Source organism: Rattus norvegicus, chromosome 5 (genome assembly GCF_021556685.1).
Source record: "Rattus norvegicus strain SHRSP/BbbUtx chromosome 5, alternate assembly SHRSP_T2T, whole genome shotgun sequence".
NCBI lineage: Eukaryota > Metazoa > Chordata > Mammalia > Rodentia > Muridae > Rattus > Rattus norvegicus.
In genome coordinates, this window is record NC_141538.1 from 56,214,686 (window position 1) to 56,242,006 (window position 27,321).

Genomic DNA, 27,321 nt, shown 5'->3' on the forward strand with positions numbered 1-27,321 from the left:
TGGATACCGAAAATGTGGTACATCTACACAATGGAATATTACTCAGCTATCAAAAACAACGAGTTTATGAAATTCGTAGGCAAATGGTTGGAACTGGAAAATATCATCCTGAGTGAGCTAACCCAATCACAGAAAGACATACATGGTATGCACTCATTGATAAGTGGCTATTAGCCCAAATGCTTGAATTACCCTAGATCCCTAGAACAAACGAAACTCAAGACGGATGATCAAAATGTGAATGCTTCACTCCTTCTTTAAATGAGGAAAAAGAATACCCTTGGCAGGGAAGGGAGAGGCAAAGATTAAAACAGAGACTGAAGGAACACCCATTCAGAGCCTGCCCCACATGTGGCCCATACATATACAGCCACCCAATTAGACAAGATGGATGAAGCAAAGAAGTGCAGACCGACAGGAGCCGGATGTAGATCGCTCCTGAGAGACACAGCCAGAATACAGCAAATATAGAGGCGAATGCCAGCAGCAAACCACTGAACTGAGAATAGGTCCCCTATTGAAGGAATCAGAGAAAGAACTGGAAGAGCTTGAAGGGGCTCGAGACCCCAAAAGTACAACAATGCCAAGCAACCAGAGCTTCCAGGGACTAAGCCACTACCTAAAGACTATACATGGACTGACCCTGGACTCTGACCCCATAGGTAGCAATGAATATCCTAGTAAGAGCACCAGTGGAAGGGGAAGCCCTGGGTCCTGCTAAGACTGAACCCACAGTGAACTAGTCTATGGGGGGAGGGCGGCAATGGGGGGAGGGTTGGGAGGGGAACACCCATAAGGAAGGGGAGGGGGGAGGGGGATGTTTGCCCGGAAACCGGGAAAGGGAATAACACTCGAAATGTATATAAGAAATACTCAAGTTAATAAAAAAAAAAAAAAGAAATATAACCAGAGAAGCATAACCCCTGCTATAAAATGAGGAAACAAAATGCCAATACATGCAAATATTTTCATTTAATCATATTTCTACTTTAAATATCTGTCAATTTCTAAATGTTGTCTTGTTGTTTTACTTTTCTATTTAAAAACTTGTCCTTTTTTTTCTTGGGAAAACAGAAGTGTATTTATCAAGGTACAGGAAACAAAATACTACACGAGACTATTCATACACAGAATTTATAAAGATTGAACTAATGGAACTAGAATGTGCAGTAGGTAAAGGCTGGGGGAATTGTGAAGGTGGAACTTTGGTGGGGGACAGATCAAAAGGAACACAATTTCAGTGAGATAGATGTCTTCCTAATCACAAGCTGAATTTTAAAAGCATTTGTTATTTCTAACATAAAATATGTCATGGGACCTTTTGCATTAAAAACAAATAAGCAAGCAAGCAAAGAGCGGTAGCAACAGAAGTTGTAACATACAGAAAAGAAAGCACAGTGTCACATTTGACCACTTACCAAGATGAACTGGGCTCCTCATGCTGGTGACTGCCTGTGCTCTTGATCTCAGATCCTCTTTTTTTTATGATTATTTCACTATGCTGCAGAAGGCACAAAAGGGGGAGGGGAGAAAATAGCATGATGCTTCCACAGTTGTAACTCATTTAGCTTTTACTGTTTTATAAATGTTTAAAACAATAATAGGGTTTAATAATAGGGATCCACTTCATGGGTTTGGTATTTTCCATTTTGAAGGCAAAATGTTGCCATATTTATCCAGAACATGGATTTATGCTCCTCTCTATGATGAAGGCATACGATAATGCTGTTTATTACTTAGAGGAATAAGGCAGACACACCTCAAGTACAAGACCAATGTGACGTACCATGTACATGCATCTATTTTTTTAATTAAATAAGTAAAGGTCTTACAATTTAGCCTTGGTTCTTCTAGAAGATAGGTGGACCATGGTAGTTTAAAACTCAGAACTCAGCCTACCTCTGCCTTCCTAGTGCTGAGATTAATGGCACTGGGAAAGGTTTCTCAGTGTGTCATAGCCATTGTCACCAGTTTTCCCTATGCATACTGTTGCAACATTCCCACAGCATGGGCTAACTATTGAATCATGATATTCACATGTGTTTATAGAATTAGACTTGGGGGAAATTTTAAGAGTTACTTCATAACAGGATTTTATTTATCAGTTAATTGCTATTGTCTACCTTAATAGGATATGTGATATTATAATTACATATTTGTTTAATTAGTATCTACCAACATTTTCTATTATCACCATTGTATGTTAAAATTACCTTCACTCGGATTCAATATCTAATCAAGAAATTTTGACAACACAGAAAAGATACAATCTAACCAAAAAGCTAGTATGATTCATCTTATTTTTATTATGCTAGAGACCCACCCCATCATTTTCTTTCTTTCCTTGCAAATTCAAATGTTACCAGAAGTTATTTCTTTGAAAGGAAACAGTCAAGTGGATCATAAGCAGAGCTCCTTAGCTTTGGTTGGTTCAGTTTGGAAATCTATTGTTTCGAATAGTTTATTCTTTTTAAAAGTAGATGTGAAAACATTCAGAGAATTCATGGTCGGTATGGAAGAATAAATAAACTGAGAAATCCTCAGAACAAAGGGAAAAATATAAACTGCATATAGGTGTGTGTGTCTCTGTGTGTGTATGTGTGTGTGTGTGTGTGTGTGTGTGTGTGTGTGTGTATGTTCCAAATGTAAATGGGGAATCTTTTCTAAGAGGAAGCATCTATGAACTTTCATACCCCTGAAAAAATACCTCACAGAAGTAACTGACATGTTTCTGACTTCTCATAGTTGAGCTTCTTTTCTACCTAGCTTCTTTCTTAAATGTTTCCTTGCATCCATTTTTTAAAACATAATATTATTTATTCCTTTAAGTATCAACCTTTCCTTTCAGGCTTTGATGACCTTCAGTAATGTACAATTTGATAGACAGCTGCTAGACTTTCCTGAAGGAAGGACATTGATTAGTCGATTTCTGACCCACCGAAGCTCCTGCCTCTAGACCTGCTGAAGCATCCTAAGAAATTCACCTTCATCAACACCAGTACCACCGCTTTTTCATACAGGAGTTCCTCCACCAGTGGTATCTGATCCTTAAGTCTGGTTAGCCTGCTACAGAAAATGTTACAGGACTGTGGAATAAAAGAACTAGGGAACTGAGTTCTGTTTTCTAACAGAGCCTAGGCTCAATGTCTTCAACTCTCTTTTCTCCTCAATTTTGCTATCATTTCTTATGGGTCTTATGAGAATTAAGATTGCTTTTCTTCATAGGTATCATCATCATTAATCTAGATCTCTATGACCAAGACAAATCTTACCGGTCGTCCTATCTCTACAGCAATGGACTGTCTCGTGATAAAGTGCATTTTTGTGTACTGCAGGCACTTTGGAAATAGCTCCTATCAAACTAAATGAGTTCTAGTATAAATAAAGAGTCGGAGACATTGCAGATGGCACTTAGGAATATATTGGTGTGACAGCTAGAAAGAAACAGTGTGACCCTCTGCAATTGATGCTTTGTGTCGAGTGTAGAGTCCAATAAAATGAGCCGCATCATGGAACTAGTTCGCTTGATGAAATCTGTATTAAGCCTAAATATGAGCTTTGTCTGCTCCTTTAGTGAAAGTGGGAACAAGATAAAAGATCAAACTGTAACTTGACTCAGGTTTGTGACACAAAAAACCCCAATGTAATGTGTATTTTCTACTCTAATCAAAGTGAGAATTGAAAGAATATTTGTATTATGTATGTTGCCTTTCTGTGACACTATTTCCAATACACCAAATCATGGCTTTATTTTTGTTCTAAAATCTCTGGCATAAGTTACACTTTGATTCATTTTTTAGCACTTTCATAGCTAGCTATAGCTCATTAAATTATGCTTGTATTATGTAAGATGCCCCGAATCTACAGTGTTAACCTACAAAGATTGTAGGATAAAGGGTTGTTTTAAGTGTATCCTATTTTTTTTTTCACCTAGTTCAATGCAGACAAGCTTCCTAGCAAATTTTTTCCACTGCTAAGGAAAGCTTCAGAATTTGGTAAGGGAGATAGGGAGAAAAGGAAGCCACCTCAAGGCAATAGGCTTAGTTCTATCAATAGCCTGGGAATTTAAGCAGTTGTGTTGTCATAAGGAGTGGATTCTAGTAGCATAGTCTTTCCTAAAATAGTCTTCACCCAAATGTGCCTGTGAGGATTGCTCATTGAAGTTTGATTGCCATCTGTCGGGGAATTGTTTAGTGACAGAGATAATCACACAGCCTTCAAGTCATAAATGATATAGATCGACCCTCTTTCTCCTATTCTCTATGAGGATTTTATTGTTGACAAGACGGTTTACTGAATAACAGCTATGACTGTTGTTAGATAAATTGTCACACCTTAGTCCCAGAATTGTTCTCTATAACTACTCAATATATACATGGTAGTTCTCCAGATCACTGAAGAAAGCTGTCATGGCCACACTAGGATATACAGCATCTTTTAGCTTGAATAGCACCACATCTTTGACACAAAATGAAAGTCACATTCCTTACATGATGAGTTTGTAGAAATTTTACACTTCTTTTCTTTCTTTCTTTTTTTTATTAACTTGAGTATTTCTTATTTACATTTCGAGTGTTATTCCCTTTCCCGGTTCTGGTCACTTTCTTTTGACTATACTTTGATTTACAATATGTCTTTGAAAATATACACAGTATTACATTAAAAAATACATTCTACCATAAACAAAACATCCCACGACAAATGGAAAATTGTTCTGGTTTGTGAAGAATAATGAGGCCTAAAGTTAAAATGATTTCAATTTCACAAAAGTAGGCAGAGAAAGAACTAAGTGAGAGAATTATTAACATTTTAATGGATCATAAGTTGAAGTCTAAGATTGATGGTGTTGGTAGTGTGGGGGAGGCAAAGAGGAATTAGCAACAGCATGCTGATTATAATCCACAGATATTTCAGTCACTTATTATACTAGCTGTTAAATTTTTAAAATGGCCAAGCCTCTGAGGAAGATGGAAATAATATTGGATATAGAAAAGGCACATAGTCGTTGGTTTCCACAAGGATTTTTTTTTGTGTAAATGATTTCCTTTAGTTAGCCCCTCACTCCCTCGGTCTCTTCTACTCAGTGCACCCACCCATCCCTGCTTGAACCTCCTCACTCCCAATATTCCTCTTTTAAATGTTTTTCCTACTATTTATCTTCTACTAGCAACTTTGCTTTAAGATATTTGTCTTGGTTGCCCTTTCTAATTTCCTGGCTTCTAGAGTTGCTCCAATTTAAACATACAAAATGAAAGACACAGGAACACATATGAAAGGAAACATTTGATGTTTGTCTTTTGCCTTCACAATTTAGAAAGTTCTTACCCTTACCCATACCATGTAGTACGCTCTTTACCGTTTCTTCCATCAGTTGTAAGTTTACAGTAGTGATTTAAATTTCTGAACTAATTTCTGTCATTGTTTATTTTTAATGCAAGGAGAGAAAGGAATCTAATTTTTCTCTTCCACAGATAAACAGTCTTTATAGTACTTTTTGCTGAAGAGTTTGCCTTTTCTCCAGTGTGTGTTTTTGGACTCTTGGTCAAAAAACACGCTCATTTATATTTGTGACCTCCATTTTATTTCACTGACCCATGAGTCTGTGTTTTGTTTTGTTTTTGTTTTCCCATGTTAGGCTATCTTTACTATGGTTCTGTGATATAGGTTGAAATCAGGTATGATCATTATCTCCAGCAATGTTCTTAATAAGCAGTTGATTTGTTAAGGACGCTTTTCTTTCTGTTTCTGTAAAGAATAGAGTTTCAATTAGAATTAGTATTTTATGGGAAGCCCAAGCTGGCCTCGAACTCGTAATCCTCCTGTCTCTGCCTCCTTCAGCAAATCCTACTGGCATAGGCCACCACAACCTATAAGAACAACAATGCCAACCAACCAGAGCTTCCAGGGACTAAGCTACCCAAAGACTATATATACATGGGCTGACCCATGGCTCCAACTGCATATGCAGCAAAGGATGGCCTTGTTGGGCACCAATGGAAGGAGAAGCCCTTGGTCCTGCCAAGATTGAACACACAGTGTAGGGGATTGACTGGGGTGGGAGCGGTAAGGGGGGGTTGGATGGGGAGGGGGACACCCTAATAGAAGGGGAAGGAGAGGAGTTAGGGGGATTATGGACAGGAAACCGGTAAAGGGAACGAAATTTGAAATATAAATAAGTACCCAATTAAAAAATAAATAAAACCAACACAGCTAACCCTCTTGTGAAATATTTAATTTTCCATCCTGAGTCAAAAACTTTTGTTTAATCACTCACCTTTGAAAAGTTTTTGAATGTGTGTAGGTTTACATGCAATATTATTAGTTTACTGACCTATTTCAGAGATTTAGTTGATTATGAAATAAATGCAGCCCATACTAGCTTTTAAAAAATGAGCCTTTTATGGGTTTGTGTATTGCTTTTTGGCAGAATTACCATTTCTATAATATTAATTTTGTCCTGCCATGAGCATGAAGTTTTTGCACCTTCTTCTAGAAACTTCCTCTATTTCTTTTTTCAGTATCTTAAAATTTGTATTATATAAATCTTTCGCTTCCTTATTCATATATATTCCAAAATATTTTTGTAGGATAATGTAAGGGGAACTATTTAATGATTTGTTTTACATGATACTTTTTATTGGTATGTAAGAAACCTACTGATTGTTGTGTATTAATTTTGAATACTGCTACTTTGCTGAAAATATTAAGCATCTGTGAGTGTTTTCAGATGGGACTTTTGGGGTCTTTTATGAGTTGAAACATATCATCTAAAAATAAGGATGTTTGTCTTTTTCCTTTCTTATTTGTTTCCTGTTATTTTCTCATCTTATCTTGTTGCACTGGCTAAGACTTCAAGCTCCTTAATTAAGAAATGCAAAGAGTAGTATAAACAGGTCTTGTTTTTTACTTCAGTGGTCACGCTTCACCTTTTTCTGCACATAGCCTTCTGGTTCAATTTTTTGCTTTTAGATTTGCCATCCTGTGAGCGAAACTCTCTATCAACTCCTTACCATCTAAGGAGGTACCCCAGTATACATATTCCTGGTGAGGATAATGAGGGTCTCTGAAAATATAAACCAACAAAACCCTTTTCTCCTTGCTTCTGTCAGATATGTTTCACAATGGTAAAACATGTAAGCAATACATAAGGTGTGTCATATCATTAGGATACACAGTTCCTTTTATAAGGAGGTGATTTTTGAGACACAAGGAAGAGTAATAGAATATGATAAAATATCAAACAGAATGTATTACCATTTTTTAATTTTAAGACTTACAAGTATCTACAGGATCTTAAAAATATAGGGGTTGGGGATTTAGCTCAGTGGTAGAGCGCTTGCCTAGGAAGCGCAAGGCCCTGGGTTCGGTCCCCAGCCCCGAAAAAAAGAACCAAAAAAAAAATATAAAAAATGAAAATTATAAAATATTTAAAGTCATATCAGCCTTTCTGAGAAAAGGCTTCAGTCAGGATCCTCATCCACCAAACCTTGTAGTCAGCTCAGCGTGAGAACATTGAATACTAGGGTTAAATTTCGTACAATTCTTTCACTTTTATGGAATAAACGGAGAAAATGGAAATTTATTTAAACCCTACCTCTAAAATCTCATAATTCTTATACTAAAAGTTAAAACATTTTATTATGCATTTGATGTTAAGATATTCTGTGATGATAACGCTGATAGGGTCAAATACACAAGTAAGGAGACCTGAGATTGGACCGGGTTTCTCTGATATTTTAACTCTATGGTTTTGTTTCTTAAATACTCAGTTTCCAAATATGTTGAGAAAAATTCACACATATTTAATAAAATATTAACAAGATTGCAAAGCTTAAAGAAAATAAAATCTACCATTTTGTACCCAAATTTTTATCATTTTATTATATTTTTACTTAAGGAATGTTAGGATTGGGAGGCAGGAACAGTAGGTGGCTGGGTGGGTGGGCGGGGGAACACCCTCATAGAAGCAGGGGGAGAGGAGATGGGATAGGGGGGTTATAGATGGGAAACCAGGAAAGGCGATAACATTTGAAATGTAATTTAAAAAAATCCAGTAAAAAATAATTTTTAAACTTCAAGTATATTTCATTATATTCTTCCCCTTCTATAAATCTTTTCATATCATCCCTCCCCTTCTCAACCTACCGAACTTTACGTTCTTTCTCAAATAAAAGCACAAAAATAATTGCAGTTTCATTTCTGTTTGTCAACAATTCCTGAACATGAAGCCTGTCCTAGGATGGTTGATATACCCAGTGCCACTTAATTGAAAACAGAATTTCCCTCTCCCAGCAGATGTAAGTAGCAGTGCAATTGTTATTATTTTCCCTACTGGTTAGGTTTTCATTCATTCATTCATTCATTCATTCATTCATTCATTCACTCATTTCCTTTTTAAAAAAATAACAAAATAAAATAAGCTAAAACAAAATCTAAAATTTTATAAATAGACCTAACTCGTTGGATTCCCTATCCTAGGGCAGTGAAGACTTGAAATTCAAATCATCTATTGTGTAGAGAATTATGGAAATAAAGACCTAGCAGCATCCTTAAATGGTTGGTTATTGACTTCCATTTTTCTAGTGAAAAATAAAGAAACAATATGCACATTCAATAGTCATGAAAATCAACTTAAATGCTAAAGAAAATTTAGAATCAAAAGAGGCACCAATGAAAATAGCTTTTCTCATTCTTTGTTAGTATTCCTATTATTAGTAGCCCCAAATAAAACATCTTTTAGTAAAAGGATTAAAACAATATCCAGATTCAGCTAAACCACCAAAATTAAACCAACAGGTCAACAAGCTAAAGAGGCTTACAGCAAACAAAGAGAATGAGATAGCAATGCAAAGCCTTCCAGAGAAAAGAACATTTCCAGAGCCAAAGGACTCGACAGAATTCGATAATATATTCAAAGATCTACAGCCAATCCTTCTTAAACTGCTAGAAAGAACAGAAGGGGCACTCTCCAACTCCTTTTCCAAAGTCGTTCTAAGAGCAAAACCATGTAAAGACAACAAACACTGAAGACCATGTAATGAAATCCCAACATCAGGCACGAGAAGCCTACTTTTGAGTTGTTGATCAGGGTTGCTACAAGATATGACTTCAATAAATCTAGGAAGTTGGCTAGGTTTCCAGTATCAGGACTCACCCCATTTTTGCTTGGGTATTAAATCCAGTTAGAGAGCTGTGGGTTACTGCCAGGATATGCATATTATTGCACCTTTAGTTTATTGCAATGTGCTGGTTGTCTTTATCACTCTTAAGGTATCAAAATTGAGTAGGACGATTGGTTACTTCCCTCTTTTGCAAGCTTGCATGGTGCCTTCTGGTAACATAAAAGGCTGTCCTCAAAGAGGAGGGATTTCAGGTCATTTCCAGGTAGGAGTCTCTAAACATTGTGACTGAAGTACGCGGTATGTTTAGCAGTAAGGACTTATCCTTCATCTCTGGAGGAAGAAGGGCAGCAGCAATAGGCAGTATGTTTTGTTAATAATGTGTATGAGTGTGGGCATGTGTGGACATGAGTGCAGGTGGTTCATGGAGGTCAGGGTATCCGATTCCCTGGAACTGGAGTTAAAGGCATTTGCAAACTTCCTGATGTGGGTACTTGGGAACTCTGTTCCATTGGAAAAGCCCTAAAACATTCAGTCATCTTTATAGCCTTTTTTTTTCTCAATCTTTATTAACTTGGGTATTTCTTATTTACATTTCGATTGTTATTCCCTTTCCGGGTTTCCAGGCCAACATCTCCCTAACCCCCCCTCCCCTTCTATATGGGTGTTCCCCTCCCTTTGTCATACCTTTCTCCTTTTTCTTTCCTTTTTTTTCTCTGTTTTCTTCTTTAATTCCTCCTCCCAACTCTTCCACAGTGAGCTGCATTAGAGTTACATACAATGTCTCGACTGAAGGATTATTTTTAGGAGTATGCATGTCTTATCACCACCCCCCTCCAAAAAAAGCTTACGCTTCACCAAGTGCCCATTAAGTGTCTATAAATACTTAGGAAGGAATGGGGGTGTAATGGATTCTTCTTCCATTATATAGATTTATATGTCCAGGTGTGGCGACTCATAACATCCTCTCACCACTATGAAGGAATATTGATAGATCTCATATTGGACAGGTAGTGCTGTGGTATTTAGAGTGCAGAGGCATGTTCTAAATTTTTCTGTCACACTCCACAACAGGTTTTTGTGTGCTGTTCATAATGTCATCTGTAATATTCCTTGTGCCTTGAAAGAAGTAAACTAGGAATTTGATTTATTGTTTAACATTCAGCAGTATCACCACTTAGTCTGGTTAAAAGTCTCTGCATTTACCACTGTGTGTTATACAAATGAGCTTCTCTGACCAATGTGGACAGTAACACTAATTTATATATATATATATATACATATATATATATATACACATATATATATATATATATATATATATATATAGCATTATTTAGGCAACAGTTTGATGAACACACCCTGTACAGATAGCCTTCTGTATCGGTAACTTCCCTACTAGGGTATATTCCCTCTATGTCCTCCCTATCCATGTGCTTTTCCTCAGGTCGAGAGTACCAGACAGATTGCAAATCTGTTCAGAGAGATTTGGTGCCACTGTGTCAGCAGCCAAGACTTTTCCTGTGTTTGGTAGTATAGTTTTCAGGGTCTACACTGAGTAACATTCGGATGACCATCCTCCCACAGCAGTTAGCATGGTGCCTTCTATCACCATGAGTTAGTCAGCAGGGTGAAAGCTTCCATCCCATTACCAGCTTGATTTCTCTGTGTCTGTAGAAAACATGTGGTGTCTCCAGCAGCAGGGTCTTACTATGTAGTTTTTTTTCTGGGCTTCCAACATATACATGTCTTGTTTTGTACATACTAAGCAATTATATTTGTATGAAAGCATAAAAATTTATAAAAATTATAAATCTATAACCAAAGTTCTAGATCGCAATGTATAAGTACTTTCCTTGATTGTAGGACAAACTATCAAAGAAAGACATATTGATTTTGGTTCACAACTTTTTTAGCACAGTCCATCATTGAAAGAAAGGCATGGCACAATTTCCTGTTTGTTATATAGCCCAAGATGGTGGTTAATGTAATGATATCACCTATACTTAGAGGAAGACTACTAACTAAACTTAATTCAGAAACCCACTTTCAGACATGCCCAGAGACTTGTATTCAACTCATTCTCTATTCTGTCTACTGGGCAATCAACATAAACCATTGGAGAAGCCTTTCATTTTACCTTTTCTTCAGACTCACATGTGAACTATGTGATTGAATAACAGAACATGACCCACAGTTTAAGAAATTGTGTTACAAGACTGAAAAGACGATGACTTCAACCATGAAAAACTAAAGTTTAAGAAAGTAGTTGTGGTACAAAGGACAAATAAAGACAGATTTTTGGTATATAATGATGAGGTCAACCATCTGAAAAATAGGGTAGTGAGTTATTAGAAACATTTTTAGTAGATGTAATACCAAATCCTATCTATTGCTTTGATACAAGAAAAGTCGAGTTTAGTGCTGCAACTTCCATGTAATATATTTTCTAATATAATATAAATGATAAAGGAGATGAATCTCAAATAAAAAGAAAAAAATCCAAAATCAGAACAATAAGATGACAGCTAATGTAAAGACTGCTTAGTACAGAGAAGAAAGAATAAGAAATTGAAAATGTGGTCATATTTCAGAAATCAAATTATGCAGAGCTATAAGAAAGAAAAAAACATGCTGAATTCAAAGGAATGAAAATTGGATTAGCTTGAGATATTTTAGCAGTTGTAGGGGAAGACTGAAGATAAAAGTGTAATGTCTTCAAAAACTCTGAACCCAGAAAATAAATGTACCAAGGTATTTTATGACTTTCTACCAGGGAACTGAACATTTTTTTCTGAAAAGAAAATTGTTCAAAACAAAACAAATTATAGTCTAGCAAATGCAAAGAAAATATAGATAAATGTACAGAATCCATGAAATATTGTTAAGCAAGTTGTTATCATTACATTTTATTTGGAAATATATGTGATATCATACACAAATTATTAGTGCTAAGAAACAATAATTTAGCATTAACAGGGCATCTGGAAGGTAATGCATACTGTTTTGTTCTGTCTGCATGTGGGTATTGATTCTAAGTAATTTCAGAAGTTGGTAGAATAACAGAACCAGCATGGGTCTGTGCTAGGTCCTCTGCATATATGTTATGTTTGTGTAACTTGGTATTCCTGTGGATCTCCTAATAATGGGAGTGTAGGAGGCAGGGCGCTTCTGGTTGTTTTGTCTTCTTTTGAGACCCTTTCTTCCTACAAGGTTGCCCTCTACAGTCTTGATGTGAAGGTTATGCCTACCCCTATTGTAACATGCTATGCTCTGTTTGCTTGATAACTAACTCTGGAAGCCAGCCCTTTTCTGAAGGGAAATAGAAGAGAAGTGGATCTGAAGAAGCGGAAAAGTGGTGGGCAAGTGGGAGAATTGAGGGACCAGGAACTGAGGTCCAGATGGAAGCAAAAGCAAACAGACAAACAAACAAACAAACTGATCTAAAGTGTAGGTCAGTCATGTATGGTGGCTAAAATTGCCTGGCTTAGGAGGTTGGTCTTTAAGAACCTGAGAACAGCCTGTTTTACATAGTGAGTCTCAGTCTATCAAGGATGACATAGCAAAAAAAAAAAAAAAAAACAAAACAAAACCAAAACCAACCAAACCAAAAAAAACCCAAAAACAAAAACAAACAAACAAACAAACAAAAAATAACCAAAAGCAAAAAGCAACAAAAAAACCACAAAACAAACAGAAACAAACAAACAAAAAAACAAAGTTTAAGTAAAGCCTTAAAGATTACTCCCACCAGAATGCAACAAGGTAAAGAGAATAGGCAAAGCACATTAACAGAGCACATCCCATAAATCCTACAAAGGTATTGAGAAGAAAGGTTTGGAAAGAAAGCATAGAAAGCATAAGAAGTGGGGGTAAAAGATAATCTAAGCTTAAGTAGTGAATTTTTTTTAAATATGTGACTACTGTGAAGAGAACATGACTTGCGAAATTTCCCATTTAAAAGCAAGAGACTCAATTTCAGGAAAGAGAGGGATAGACAGAAAGGAAAATTCCAGATTTCAGTAAACAACTTTGGGAACTCACACCCATTCATATGTCCATACAGCTATATGTAGGCAATACTCTCACTAGCTGAAACTGGCACACTTATTTATGGGTCTTAGATATCTGTATCACCACCCTGTGCTTATCTGTGTCCTTAGTTGCTGTCTACCAGTTGCTGTTATTTGAAAATTTGTAACAACCTCACTGCTTTATGATTCATAACATTTGCATGTCTGAGTGAAGTTTTACAAAAGAAAAGTACCTTGTCAATAATATAAAATAGTGAAGCAACTTTAAGAGTTAATGTGGTGATGTAAAATTAGTGTGAGACAATGTTCTGAATTAAGTGTTACAAGTTAAAGAGAAAAAAGGAGGGTGAGAAGGAAGCATTGAAGATGGGACCAAATGGGTATAGAAGAAGGTAAAGGAAAGGAAGAGAAAGAAAGAAAATGGGAAGAAAGAAAGAAAATGGGGAAAGGGGAAGGAAAGAGGAGAGGAAGAAAGAAAATGGGAAGAAAGAAAGAAAATGGGGAAAGAGGAAGGAAAGAGGAGAGGAAGAAAGGGGGAAAGGGAAGGAAAGGAAAAAGAGAAAGGAAGATAGCGAGAAATTAGCTAGAAGAGAAAATAGCATAATAGGAAAGTGATACTAATTCCAAGTTTTAGTTTCTGGCTTCAAAATGAGAGAAACGGAGAGGAGAGGAGAAAAGAGTAGGTGGGAAGGGAGGTGAAGAATGAGAAGGGACAGAAGGAAAGGAATGGAAGGAGAGAGAACAGAAGGGGAAGGAGGGGGAAAGAATGGAGATGAGGTAAGAGAGGGAAGAAAAGATCTCTCCTACAGCATCTTCCACTCTGTCCTAAGGACTTTTCAGGCCTATATGAAACACCATGATCTCTACAGGCAGATCCTTCTCCCCTCTGCCTATCCATTCTCCAGGACAGTGCTCTTCGCTATCCCTTACACACCAGATTATCTGTATCTCTTCTTTCCTCCCAAGTACTCATAGTAAGTTACGAGGTTTCAACAAGTAAGGGCTAGACATGATTCTTTCCAATATAGATACTGATGACAGACATTTCATGTTCTCCCCCCACCTTTCAGTCACTCATGGATGGGAGGGAACCTAAACTAAGTGTGTCTAAAAATGAGTAGATGTTTCACACGTGTTTGTCACTTGGGCCCTCAGAGCAAATATTTCTGAACAGAGTGGTGTTATTTGTTATTCAATATGCTTGGTTGAGAAAATAAACTTTAAAGTCAGAAATTAATTAAAAGAGCTGATAATAGCACAGGGCTCTAGAAATGGCTTATAATTTCATACAGTGGGACAAGCCAATAAACACAGCAGTGAAAGCCATTCTTGATACGCAAGTATTGCTTTTTAGTGCCATAAAAATGTACTTTTGGGAGAGTGGCACATTATAGTTTAAGTGAAGCTCTTCATTAGATGGTATGAGAAAATGAGGCATGAAAGGAAGATGGAAAAGCCTCCTTAATAGTTCCTGTGCAGATAATGTAGGCCACAGACAATCAATAGCCATGGCTCATTTATTTTATGTCCTTGAGCACTTAGAGGCAAAATGTTAGTGTTTGCTATCCTGTTGGCTTTCTTGGCTCTGTGTCAGTAATGAAAAAAAATGGATTTGCATGCTGCAATGTGAGTTTTACAAATATAACTCAAGCAAGTAGTTATTGTTAACCAATATGGAAAGAAGTATCTTGTGTATTATTTTGGGTCCATTACATATTACCTTTGGGTCCATCTAAGCAGTTCAGATAATCAATTTTCTGTCTCCATAGTGAGTAAAATACTTGACCCATACGTCCTGTTTACATTATAAAAACATACTAAATGAATTCAAATGATTTAACAAATTTCTTAAAATATCTGTTTTTAAGATAGATTGTTGTCATTGATAAAAGCCAGTCATTAAATCAATGTACTCTATATACTGCTCAGTTCATGGTTTTTGAGTCTGTTAATGTTTCCATTAGCAACATACTGTTAGGTATCCTGTATGATAACCATCTACAATAACCCCCCTTCCATTGAGAACAGAATAGCATGCAATGCTAGCCTACACAGTCAAAAGCACATTCACTTTATAAGGCTGACATTCTTTGGGAAATAGAAGTTAAAGAAAAAGTCTTCAGTAAGTAGTTCCTTAAGAGTCACCATTTCCAGCAATGCATAGTTGTGTACACCAAAGATCTGTAAGGATAGGAAAGTTGGAGAAGCAGATCAAAGCCAGTGACAGACATATAGTGAGCTTCAGGCCAATTTGAGAACCACAATGATATGAAGACAAGGGTTGGGGACTGTGAATCAGTAGTAGACTATTTGATTAGTATGTCCAAGTCACTAGATTTGATCTCTTGTGCTGAAAAGTAAAACAAAAACAAAAACAAAGATTCAGGTTTGAATAAAGAGAGGAGGATTTAAATGCTATATAATATAAATGAATCATCCTGCTTTTATATATTAAAATTATATAAAATATTAAATTTATAAAATTATTAAGTATAAATCAATTATGAGTTATATAAGAAGTAGACTTTTAAACTTATTCATTGAATTCACACACAATTTGGTATCAGTCAAGAATATGTTAAGAAAGTCTTACTAAGAGAATGGAAATAGTCTTCCTCAATTAGAAACCTTCAAGGTGTGGTCTTCAGGTTCAAACTGGTGCTGACATCAGGGAGGTATATGGTGACAGTATAAGGACCATCATAAAACACAAAGGGTAAGTTAAAGAAAAGAGAAACACTGCTCAGTCAGTAAGCCATAAGCAGCAGAAGAAGACCTAGAAAAGACATCCATGCATGAACAGTATTCAGCAGTGGTCTGCTCTGGAGAATATCTTTAGTTCCGGTTCCAAATTCTAAAATAGAAAATACAGAATAAATCTTCCTACAACACAAAAGCTGTCAGCAAAGGTCAGCTCAAAGTTGCATGTAGTCTCCAAATGTATTGTCATTTCAAATTATATCTCAAAATATATTTTTAGGAAACAGCTTTCTTAATGACTCAACTTCAAAAAATCAAAGAAAATATTATCAATATTACAGTTTTGTAAAAAAAGTCTTTCCTCTGTCATTTCACTATATTTCCTCTTATATTTAAGTATTGGATAACATAAAACACTACGTTACATGCCTGTTGAGCAACAGAACTTCACAGGTACATGTAGTCACTCTGGAAATCAGTCTGGCAGTTCCTCAGAAAATTGAAAATAGTTCTACGTGAGGACCTAGCTATTCCACTCCTGGGCATATACCCAAAAGATGCTCCAACATACAACAAAGACCCATGCTCCACTATGTTCACAGCAGCCTTATTCACAATAACCAGAAGCTGGAAACAACCCAAATGTCCCTCAGTGGACAAGTTAGGGTGGTGAAGGAGGTGAAGAAGTTTGCAACCCCATAGGAAGAACCACATCAACCAAAAAGACCCCCAAAATTTCCCAGGGACTAAACCATCAACCATGTATACATGTGGGGACACATGGTTGCAGCTGGATATGGAGCAGAGGATGGCCTTAATGGCCATCACTAGGAGGGGAGCCCCTTCATCCTGTGAATACTTGGCAGACTAGGTTAAGAGAATGCTAGGGCACTGAGGTAGGAGTGGGTGGGCATGTGGAGGAGCACCCTCATAGAGGCAGGGGTAGGAGAGGGAATACATATGTGATCTGTGGAAGGAAAACTGGGAAGGGGGATAACATTGAAATGGAAATAAGTAAAATAACCAATAAAATGGAGAAAAAAATCAGAGGAACAGAAGAGGCAACATGCACCATAGAGAAGCCTATTGCCTGTTGGGTCTACTACACAAAGAACACTCAAGGAAACACAAGCTTGCAGATCCAGAAGACAGAAACAAGGAAGTCATCAAAGATAGAATATACTCCATGGTAAAAATCCTGTCTTTGTGGCTAGAGAGATGACGTATTGGTTAAGAGCATCCCAGCAAACCACACAACAGCTTGCCACTGTCTGTAATTTACTAGTCCTGGGGTATGTGACACTTTCACACCAATACACATAAAATAAAAATTTTAAATGTGAAAACAAAGCAAAAAAACTTGTCCACTTTGAGTAGTTAGTTTTCACATATGAGGACCTGGATAAAAAGATCCAGGAGGCCATGAAAAGTAAAGAAATTGACAAGAGTAGGATATAACAATGAGGAAACCAACGTGGATATAGCTGAAGATTCAAGTCATGGAAAGTTACACACCAACTGTTTCGCTCAGCATGAGCCAATCTAAGAGATGGCCCTGGAAAGAAAAATGAAATGAGCCCACTGACAGAAGGAGGACTAACTCAAGGAAATATGTTGGTCCCCAGGACATACTAGCTAAGCACAAACAGCTATAACGACTTGAACACTGTTACTGAACAATGTGCCTGATGTTTGGGGAATATCATGAAAACTTCACTCCAGTTCGCATAAGCTAAGGAAGGAAGTGAACTTATTATTTTGCTACTAATGGAACAAAGAAGATATTGAACACACAGAAATCAACATGGTTAGGGCCAAAGGCAAAAATAATAAATATAAATTACATGTTCCTCTGCTGTTCTAGTTTAATCCCTTAGCTGTAATCTATTGACAACATTCAAGGATTCAGATAAAGTGGGTGGACAAAGAAAGCAACATTGATACCACTACATTTTCTATGTTTTGAGAAGAGCAAATAAAAGGTTATTCAGTCACAGTCTTAATTTGTGACCAATTATACATTGAATTGCAAAATCTCGTTTTTATGAGCCAGATCTTATAAATATTTAGTCTGTATCATTTGTTAGAAATGGGTCAAGTGATCATTACAAACCATATTAAACAAATATACACTAAGGAGAGAGGGCTTCTGTTCCCTTAGGGCTTCAGAATATAAATATTACATTCATGGTTCTTTATTGACCCTGGGGATAGCAATTCTACTTTTAGTAACTACTATATAATCTGCACTTGGAAACAAGGGTGTACAGCACAGTGTTAGAACAAGATAAACTAATTTTCAGATTTATATTCAAATCTATTTTATGTTTTTCATTAACTTTTAGACTATGTATCACTTATTATTTTATCTTCCTATTGTCCAAATATTTTTCTTAGCATATCAATAGGAAATAAAGTTACATTAGAAGTTGATGTGGCAGTTATTTCTTAGAAACTAAGACCACTCAAAAACCACTGATGACATGAATTAGGTAGCCTTTCCCCCCCACACACCTTTTTCATTGGATATTTTATATATTTACATTTCAAGTGTAAATATGCTTCTATGAGAATACTCTCCCTCCCAATCACCCACTCCCATCTCATCACCCCGGCATTCACCCACACTGGGTAATCAAACCTTCACAGGACCAAGGGCTTCTCCTCCTATTGATGCCAAACAATGCCATCCTATACTATATGTGACTGGAGCCAAGGATCCCTCCATGTTTACTCTGTGGTTGGTGGTTTAGTCCCTGGAAGCTCTTCTTCTTAGCATGTACATGAGAGTCAGTTATTTCTATGCAAGAATGTTCATGCCCCTCCCCCAACTATTAGCAGGCGTCACTAGTTTTACTGTTTTCAGAAGGAACCATTGATCCCTCCATTAGTAATAACAATACATGCCACCAACATGCTTACTTCGAGTTGCTTTAACTCTATAGTGTGGAACCACGGGAAGCAGGGCTGGGGCAACAGTGAAGTCAAGGTATGTCTAAACCCCGGAAATCTCTTCTTGGCATGTGAGAAATTCTGGAGATTCTGTCCCACCTTGCTTCCCTCTCAGGATCCACTGGATTGTGATCCCTCCCCTAATAATATTAGGGGAAATAGAGGTCGAATAGTTATATTTGACTTAATATCACTACTCCATTTCAAGTAATTCTATTTTAAAATTCATACTCAAGAAATAGTCAACAAAGCTCTTGCTGAATGTTTTACTGACTTATCTACATTGGGTATGTTATAGCTTAAAGGGACTAGTTCAGGATTTATAACAAAAGCAGGAAAAATCAACCCTTGGATGGAGGATAGTGAACACATAGTAAGCACCAGAGTGAGGGAAGAGAAATCACTCTACTGTTAGGATTGACAATGAGCATAGGAAGTGAAATTAAGGTGGAACTAGTAGGAAAACTGTGAAATACTTTTCTTTTGTGTGGAACCTAGATTGTGTAGAGACATACACAGTCACAAATACACACACTCACATACACGCACACACACATACAGATACACATATACATTCACACACAAGGTGATAATTAAAGGGAGTAAGTTGTCTTGGGAAAAGGAGGAAGTTACAGTAGAGGACAGGAACAGGAGAGGGCAATGCAGAGGGAATATGGTCAACTACATGATACACTTGAATAGACTAGTCATTACAAAACCCATTGCTTTGTACACCAAATATACATGAATAACTTTTAAGAGAATTATCTTTTCTTGTCATTAGCCTATATTTGAATATATCTCTGAGGAAGACAGTACATATTCCTCAATCAGTTATAAGAAAATCTATCCACAAAGATTTGTTCTGAGTAGACCTCTGTTCCAAGATCCCTGGTTATGAATTCAACTCAGATTTACACTTTAGATATTTGAATGAGTTTATAATTCAAATACAAATTGAATGAGTTTGTCATCCTTCCTCTTCTCATAATGGACTTGAACATTTGGAATGACAGCAAGGCAGAGAATGGTGGCTTGAGTATGCTTAGCCCATGGGAAGTGCTACTATTATGAGGTGTAGTCTTGTCAGAGTAATTGTGTCACTTTGTAGGTGGGTGTTGAGGGCTCCTAGCGATCAAATTCTGCCCAGTAGTGAAAAATATTCTCCTGGCTTCCGTCAGTTCAAGATGTAGAATTGTCAGTTCCTCTTCCAGCACCATGTCTGCTTGCATGCTACCATGCTCCCCAACATGATAACAGATTAGACCTCTGAAACTCTAAGCCCAGCCTGATTGAATGTTTTCCTTTATAAGAGTTGCCTTGGTCATGGTGACTCTTCACAGGAATTCACCTCTAACCTAAAATACAGAGGTAAGCACAATATAGTAGTAAAGAAATTAAAAAACAAAACAAAATTTTATATGTGGTTGATTCAAGTTTCATTAGACCATACATTCATTAAATCACATGTGAATTGATATATGAAAAATATATGAGTGGATGTGTGCTCAGGAGTTAACAGCTGTGTCAAGACCGAAGACACCCAATAGCTGTCATTAGTACAATACAAGAAAATGATTCATTTACATTGTTTATAACAAGCTTCTACTGTGGATATAATCAGAGTCAACTCATTGCAAAAACAGCACAAATAAGTCCTGGTATTTGCTAAAGAATTTCACTGAAGTGTAACATTCAGTTGCTTAGAGCTAAGATGACAGTGACAGGTTCACTGTGAAGACAGCTTTTTGAATAATATATTTTGTCATATTTGGAAGGAATAATAATAGGTATTCAGATCAGTTTTTCTTAGTGAGTGGGTTGAGTATATGTGGGGTAATTCAAGATTTAAAATTCAAGAAATGTAGACTTGGCTTTCTTAAAGCACTAGCTTAAGACTCAATATTGACATAAAAACTCATCGCCTCTATTCTTCTCCTGTTCTATTGGTATTTTGTTTTGTCCATAGGTCACTATTTCAAGAATATCATTACACCTATTGGGATGTCTGTATATTACTGTGTTAATACTCATTATTGACACCGGCAAAGAAAGTGAATGCTTGCTCATACATGTTCTTCTGTAGAGTCAAAGAAAGGGTGATTTCTCTTAGATGACTTGAAAGATCACTTGTAAATGCACCTTCAGTCAGACACACATGAAGTACCAGAGGGAAATCCTTCTTGCCAATGGTCCTATTTATTTAGCTTGCTTTTCTGTTTCCTTTGTTCTTCTTATGTAAAAAGTCAGCTCCTATGTGGCATGGTTTTTCTTTTCTTCTTAGACACAGTTTTATTTACCTAAGCCCTAGACCTTGTTTTCTGTTAATCCCTATATTTTGTCTTGCATCCCAGACAACCTCTACCAGAAAGCTGGTTATTTGGGTCTTTTATTTATTATTATTATTTTGGGTGGGGGGGTGATAGGAAAACTATTTCTATGATAGCTTACATATTTATGCTTTCACACAAAAATATGTTTAGAAGAGTGAAGAAATCATGAGACTAGAAAACATGGAAGCTCTCTCTGTGTTGATTAATACATGCTTTTTGGATTGTATCACCTAAGCACAGTTGTAATAAGTTCTAGCAAGAAAGGGACCTCACAGAAATATAATAGACTTTCATCAAGCAGTATTCAAAAAAATCTAGCAGAGACTCTATGATACAATACTTGAACTTCCTTTGGCCTAGAGCTCATTGTCCTATTGTTTTTACATAGCCTGTTACTTCCTAGTTTATAAATTAAAAAGCAATCCCAAAGTCAGGGTATGTCCAAACCCTGCCTATTGGTGCTCTAGGGGTTAAGATCTCTGGAGCCTAAGTCTGGCATTGTTCTCTGTATGAACTATGACATAGGAATTCACTCATTCTACCCACCTTTATGGCTTATAATTTCCCTGGACATATAAACTTTGAACTAGTTTTTGGAAGAATGTTCTTCCCTGCCTGATATATTTTCCTATCTGTATGTTCCACACATCAGTACTTAGAACAATTTTAACTAATGAAGGTTATAAGGTGTTCAAGTACTACTCATGGAAAATGTACTGTGAATCGGCCAAAATGCTGTATTGATAGGTAGAGCCGAAAAAGGATTAAGAAATAGCTAAGTGAGGTTGACACAGAGGCATAGCCTTAACCCTACACTATTATTATCTTTTTCTGTGAAATGCAAATGAGCCTTTAATGAAGCAGGAAGAAAAGAATGAAGAGAAACAAATCTTTACCATATCTTGATCTTAGATTTCTAGCTTGCAAGTGGAGAGAAATACTGTCTACAGTCTAGGCCATCAGGTCTGTGGCATTTTGTTATCATAGTCCTGATACATACACATATGAACTTCAAATTTAAATTGTGTTGATATTTTAACAAAAAAGTAGCATAATTCAATTACAACAAAAGATTTTTATGTAGTGCCAGTTGCTTGGCCTGCAAATAATAGATCCTTGTGTTCAGCTTGCAACCCTATACTTTAAAGTGTCCAATTAGTAATTCTGGCTTGAAATGTAAAAGACTTAAATACCTCTATAGTAAATTAGATACTTGTTCTTAATATAATTTACTGAAAGAAATCCAAACACACACATACACACACACACACACACACACACACACACACACACCACCACCACCACAGACAGAGATATATACACATAGAGACCTACACATACACATACACATACACATACACACACACATACATACATACCACAGAGACATATACACATAGATACCTACATATACACACATATATACACAAGCTACACAAAAACATATGCATGCACTCATAAACACACACATACATGTACATACAAATACACACAGACACACACAAACTCACAAAAATACACACATACAGATATTTAATCTTCACATGCAAACTTCATTTGTTGTAATACAATCACATAAAATTTTGCAGAAGCAGGTAATTCTAGCTTTTTTATCCATTCCTTCCTCCATTTGTCTATCTTTTCAACTATCAGTCAACATAATTTGCATTTTATGTAATCACTATTATAGGATAAACTGCAGGTTAAATGGTTACAGTTTGAAATTATAGATTCAAATGAATATATTATTATTTTAATATTTATTTACTTGAGACAGAGCATCACTACAAACTCCTGGTTAGTCTAGAGTTGCACTGTGTAGACCAGACAAGTCTCGTATAGAGATCTGCCTCTCACCGCTGAATTAAAGGCATATGACATGACATCAGACTAGAAAATGAATATTCTTTTGTTATCACAGTGTCTAAAATTTAGTCAGTTTCCTATATCTGTGTTTAAACCATTTCACTTTTCATTTCTAAATCAATTTAAAATCTCTCAGATTATTTTTGAAAGCATAAAAAAGACAATTGTAGTCAAATTCACTATAAATTTTCTTTTACATTTTTATATTATTTTATTATTTGATCTTATTCATTAATTTGTGTGTGTGTGTGTGTGTGTGTGTGTGTGTGTGTGTACATGCCACATCATACATGAAGAGGTCAGAGAATGATTTGCAGGACTTGGTTTCCTCCTTTCACTATGGGATCAAATTCAGGTTGCCAGGGTGGTGGCAAGTGTCTTTACCCACTGCACAATCTTGCCAGCCCAATTTTCTTCTCCTCTTCAAGATGAACATTTTCAAATATGTTTCTATAATCCATTAATAAGGAAAAAATAAGAGTCTGAAAAGAAGGAACCTTAAACAAAACAACTAGGAGATACATGTGTTGTGAAAAGAATCTATTTGCTTGAATTTCTTCATCCCACAGAGTGTGGAAGCTTTGGGGATTTGTAGGGATTGTGTACAAATGACTTCAGGGATGCTTTCCTATCCTCACCATGAAGAGAGTAGAAAGTACATTCAAATTTTAGCAGATGGCTTTAGATGACAGAGAAGGAACACTTGCCACGTTTGACAATTCCAGTCTTTGGCAAAGATAACCCTGTATCTGCATCCTCCAGGGCTCCAAATCTTCCAAATCTGGAAAGCTAAATTCTGAAGACATCTAAGGCCAAAGTAGTGCTACAATTGTCTTTAATTCACAGAAACAATATAACCATTAAAGGAAAACACTGTGTGGCTGAAGTTGCTGCTCCAGCTACTGCACTGAAAACATTCTATCCCAAGAAGCATTACTTTAAGCTAAATATCTCCTCAGTTAAATTAGAGCCCGTAGGTAACACATGCCTATATTCTTTCTCTGTCAGACTTTGGGAGGTATTAGAAAATATTTTTAAAGAGCAAGGCCTATCTTCCCTTATTTTATTTTGCTTTCCCAAATATTAGCCACCAATACCAAGAGGAAGTGAATTTGAAGCAATGCCAGCACAGTGGCAATATGTACAACTTGATAATCAAGGTGTGGAAACAACTTGGCAAATATCACTTAGGCCCTTTCATGCCTCGTAGGCAGAATAACTACCTCAATTTTTCAAGGTGATTAAGCTGATTAAGTAAGAACACTGTGATTCTTCATCCATTCATCTTCACTTAACCAGATGGAAAAGTCTTTTCCACACACAAACGAATCTGAGTCCTGAAACTCGATTCTCCATTTCTTTTCCACCCCAGCCGCAGCAGACGCCCTTCTCAGAGAGCTTGACCTTTAACTATTACTGATTCAGATGCCCTCTTTTTTTCCAAGTTGTTCCTCTCCTTTTAATTGAAAATGTTGGAGAGACTTTCTAGGAAAGGAGGATGGTATACTAGCTTCTGAATGGCATTTAATCGCCCCTTTCAATCAGTTCACATGTTTATTTATGAGAAGCGCTCTATCTGTTAAATGTTGAATTAAGGGGATTGAAGGGGAGACACTATTTGAAGGAAAAAAAACCCTCAGAAAAGAGCCTTACCTGAAACATTTATGAACATCCATTGCAAACACTCTTAAAAACCGGTAAATTGCATTTTAATTATTTTTTAAATGTGAGGAAATTAAAGAGCATTTGGAAAGCAGTCATCTAGAATTGAGGAGGTACAAATTAATCACATGGTTACATTGAATATTCAAAAATTCAGGCATCCTTAATGGAGCAGTCATAATTTTCAAGCAACATTAGAACTTCTTGGCACATGCTCGGGGCTTCTCCGAGTACATTTTCATAGCGCGGAAATGTTTACGCAGCAGCCTATTCCCTCCCACAGAAGCACAATGAAAACTCAAACACAATAAATCATTCCCCAGGAAGAGAGACTCAAATGCCACCAGTGCTTTGATTCACTCTGCTTCAGGAGTAGAATTTATAAATTGAAGAACTTTCAAATTTGTGAGAACACAGTATTCTAGAAATGAGAAAAGCAAGGCCAATTGGATCCTGGGATCTTATTTGTGTGTCGTTCTGCATTAGCCTTGGCAGCCAGTCACTGGCGTGACCAATAGGCTGCCAAACGTATGATGTATGCTACAGTTAACCTCATCTCATAGCCAGCAGGGGGCCCTCAGGGACGTGCAGACTTCCAAAGGGTCTCCCATGTGTCCCTGCACTGTCACTCCAGGATAAAATGAGATGAATGAAACTGAAAGTTGAAGTGCATTAATTCCGGCTCTCAGATTGCTACATCAAGAGGAAAATACAGGATTTCTACTTCACAGCACGATTTCCCTTTCTTCCTACCATCAGTCATGTGGATTCCTCACTTTGAATAAGGAGCCTTGCAGAGTGGTGGATTACAACACCCTGAAATAGGACCCTTTGACATGAGGATTACTGGGGGTTAAAAAGCACATGAGCAAAAGCAGATGCAGGAAAGACATCCTGATCTTTCTTTTTCCTGCCTGAAAATAGGAGATAAAAACTCTTCGGTGAAAGATCTTCCTTGCACAAGAGGAGTCTTTTGATGAGTAGTTCAAGGCTGAAAAAAATTGTGTTCGAATGACTCTGATCTTTTGCGCCTTTGCTCATAATTTAGCTGCTTCTGCAGTTTATTCTTCTTTGTGCAACTGAGGATGTAAAGGCAACTGTCACAGGTTCTTTGAGTCTTTACTTCCTCTGGAGGACTTCTGGGCGGTGTAACACAACTCATTCCTCCTATTAAACTATCTTTCCCTAATCTCAGGAGCATACTTAGCTGGGTATGTAATTCTATGTGTTTGCTCCCTTTTCCTAGGTCCTGTGCCTATTTTTATTTATATTTTGTCATCTAATGCAACAGTAGAGTATGTCCATGCTGTCACTCTGGAGAAAGACTGACCTCTTTTTCTCTGGTAACAACTGTTTCTATTTTCAATATTCCTTATTTGTCTTTTTATGAACCTACATGTTCACTTTGCTTTTATAATTGTTTCATCAACTTTTTCATTTTTGTATTAAATGAAATTGTGGTTTTCCTTCACTAGCATAGGGATTTTGGCATCTCTGTGGCTTTGTTATATTCTTTTTTTAAAAATCAATATTCTGCATAATGCAATTTATTGGTTATTTTTCTTATAAAGTTTATTCACTTACTTGAAAATTCATTTTAACATGTATTTCATTATTTTATTAATTTCATATGTGAAGTTTTATATCATTTCTATCTCTGTTCACCCCACCCTCCAGGCTGTCCTATGTTGCCCTAACTCCTTCTGTACTTAATGACCTTCAATTATATATATGTATTGATATGTATTTTTTTCTGGTTTATTTTGAGAAGAAAGTATTAGTTTATGTTTGAATTGCTCTTATTTCTTCTGTATCCTTCCTTTCTCAGAGACTTATCACTGCCTCCATTCTTCTTTCTGAGTGAGTTTAGGCCTAGATTGTAGGGTTTTGTTTGTTTGACTAATGGTCCTTAACTTAGCTTAACTCAATATCGATTTCTTTGTAAATCTGGACTATCTCAGTGTTTTGTTCATTCATAAACATGAATTCACTGTAAATGAATAAGACAGTCTTCGGAGATCCATTCCATTCAACATTTTGTCATTGTCCTCCTAGGCCCACTTACATCAGGTCCAGAGCATTCCTCTTCTTGGTTTTCTAAAGATCCTGTAGTCAGTCTTTTAGGCAGGTCATTTAGAAAACTCTGTGAATTGGTCACCGTCAAGGCCCACAGCCATGTTCTGTTCTCCCTTCACTTTGAGCCCTTCGTCAACCAGAAAAATATGTGCCTAAGAAGTCATTCCTCTGTTTATTTGTCATTCCTTTCTCTGAGTTGTGTGTGACAGGCACTACCAGGAAGGCAGGTAGAGGAGAGAGAGAGAAGAGAGAGAGAGAGAGAGAGAGAGAGAGAGAGAGAGAGAGAGAGAGAGAGAAGGGAAAATGGGAAAATGGGAAAACAGAAGTTTTTCAGGAATCATGATGGACCAATGGCATACACCAGAGAGATATGATGCCCCAGGACACCAGAAGGCTGGTGTACAGGTAACCCAGAAAATTTCAAACAGCAAGTTTCGGGGGAGCACATTTGAGCCCGTAGTCATACTGGCAATGTGAGATTTTCATTAGGGGTGATGTTCCAGTTAATTTTGCAGAACCGAGTAAATAAATACCATAGTGTGAATCTCATGCCTTTAAAGTTAGATGGGGAAAGGTGAG

At 36.8% G+C, this 27,321-nt stretch overlaps 1 protein-coding gene across 13 annotated transcripts in view; it reads right to left on the reverse strand.

Moving 5' to 3' along the window:
* Lingo2 (leucine rich repeat and Ig domain containing 2) overlaps positions 1 to 27,321 on the reverse strand; it is a 1,315,053-nt gene that overhangs the window by 574,295 nt on the left and 713,437 nt on the right. For all 13 annotated transcript variants that reach the window (NM_001436764.1, XM_087548872.1, XM_087548874.1 and 10 more), the window contains 1 exon segment: positions 1,419 to 1,501. The gene's annotated coding sequence lies outside the window, so the exon portion shown is untranslated.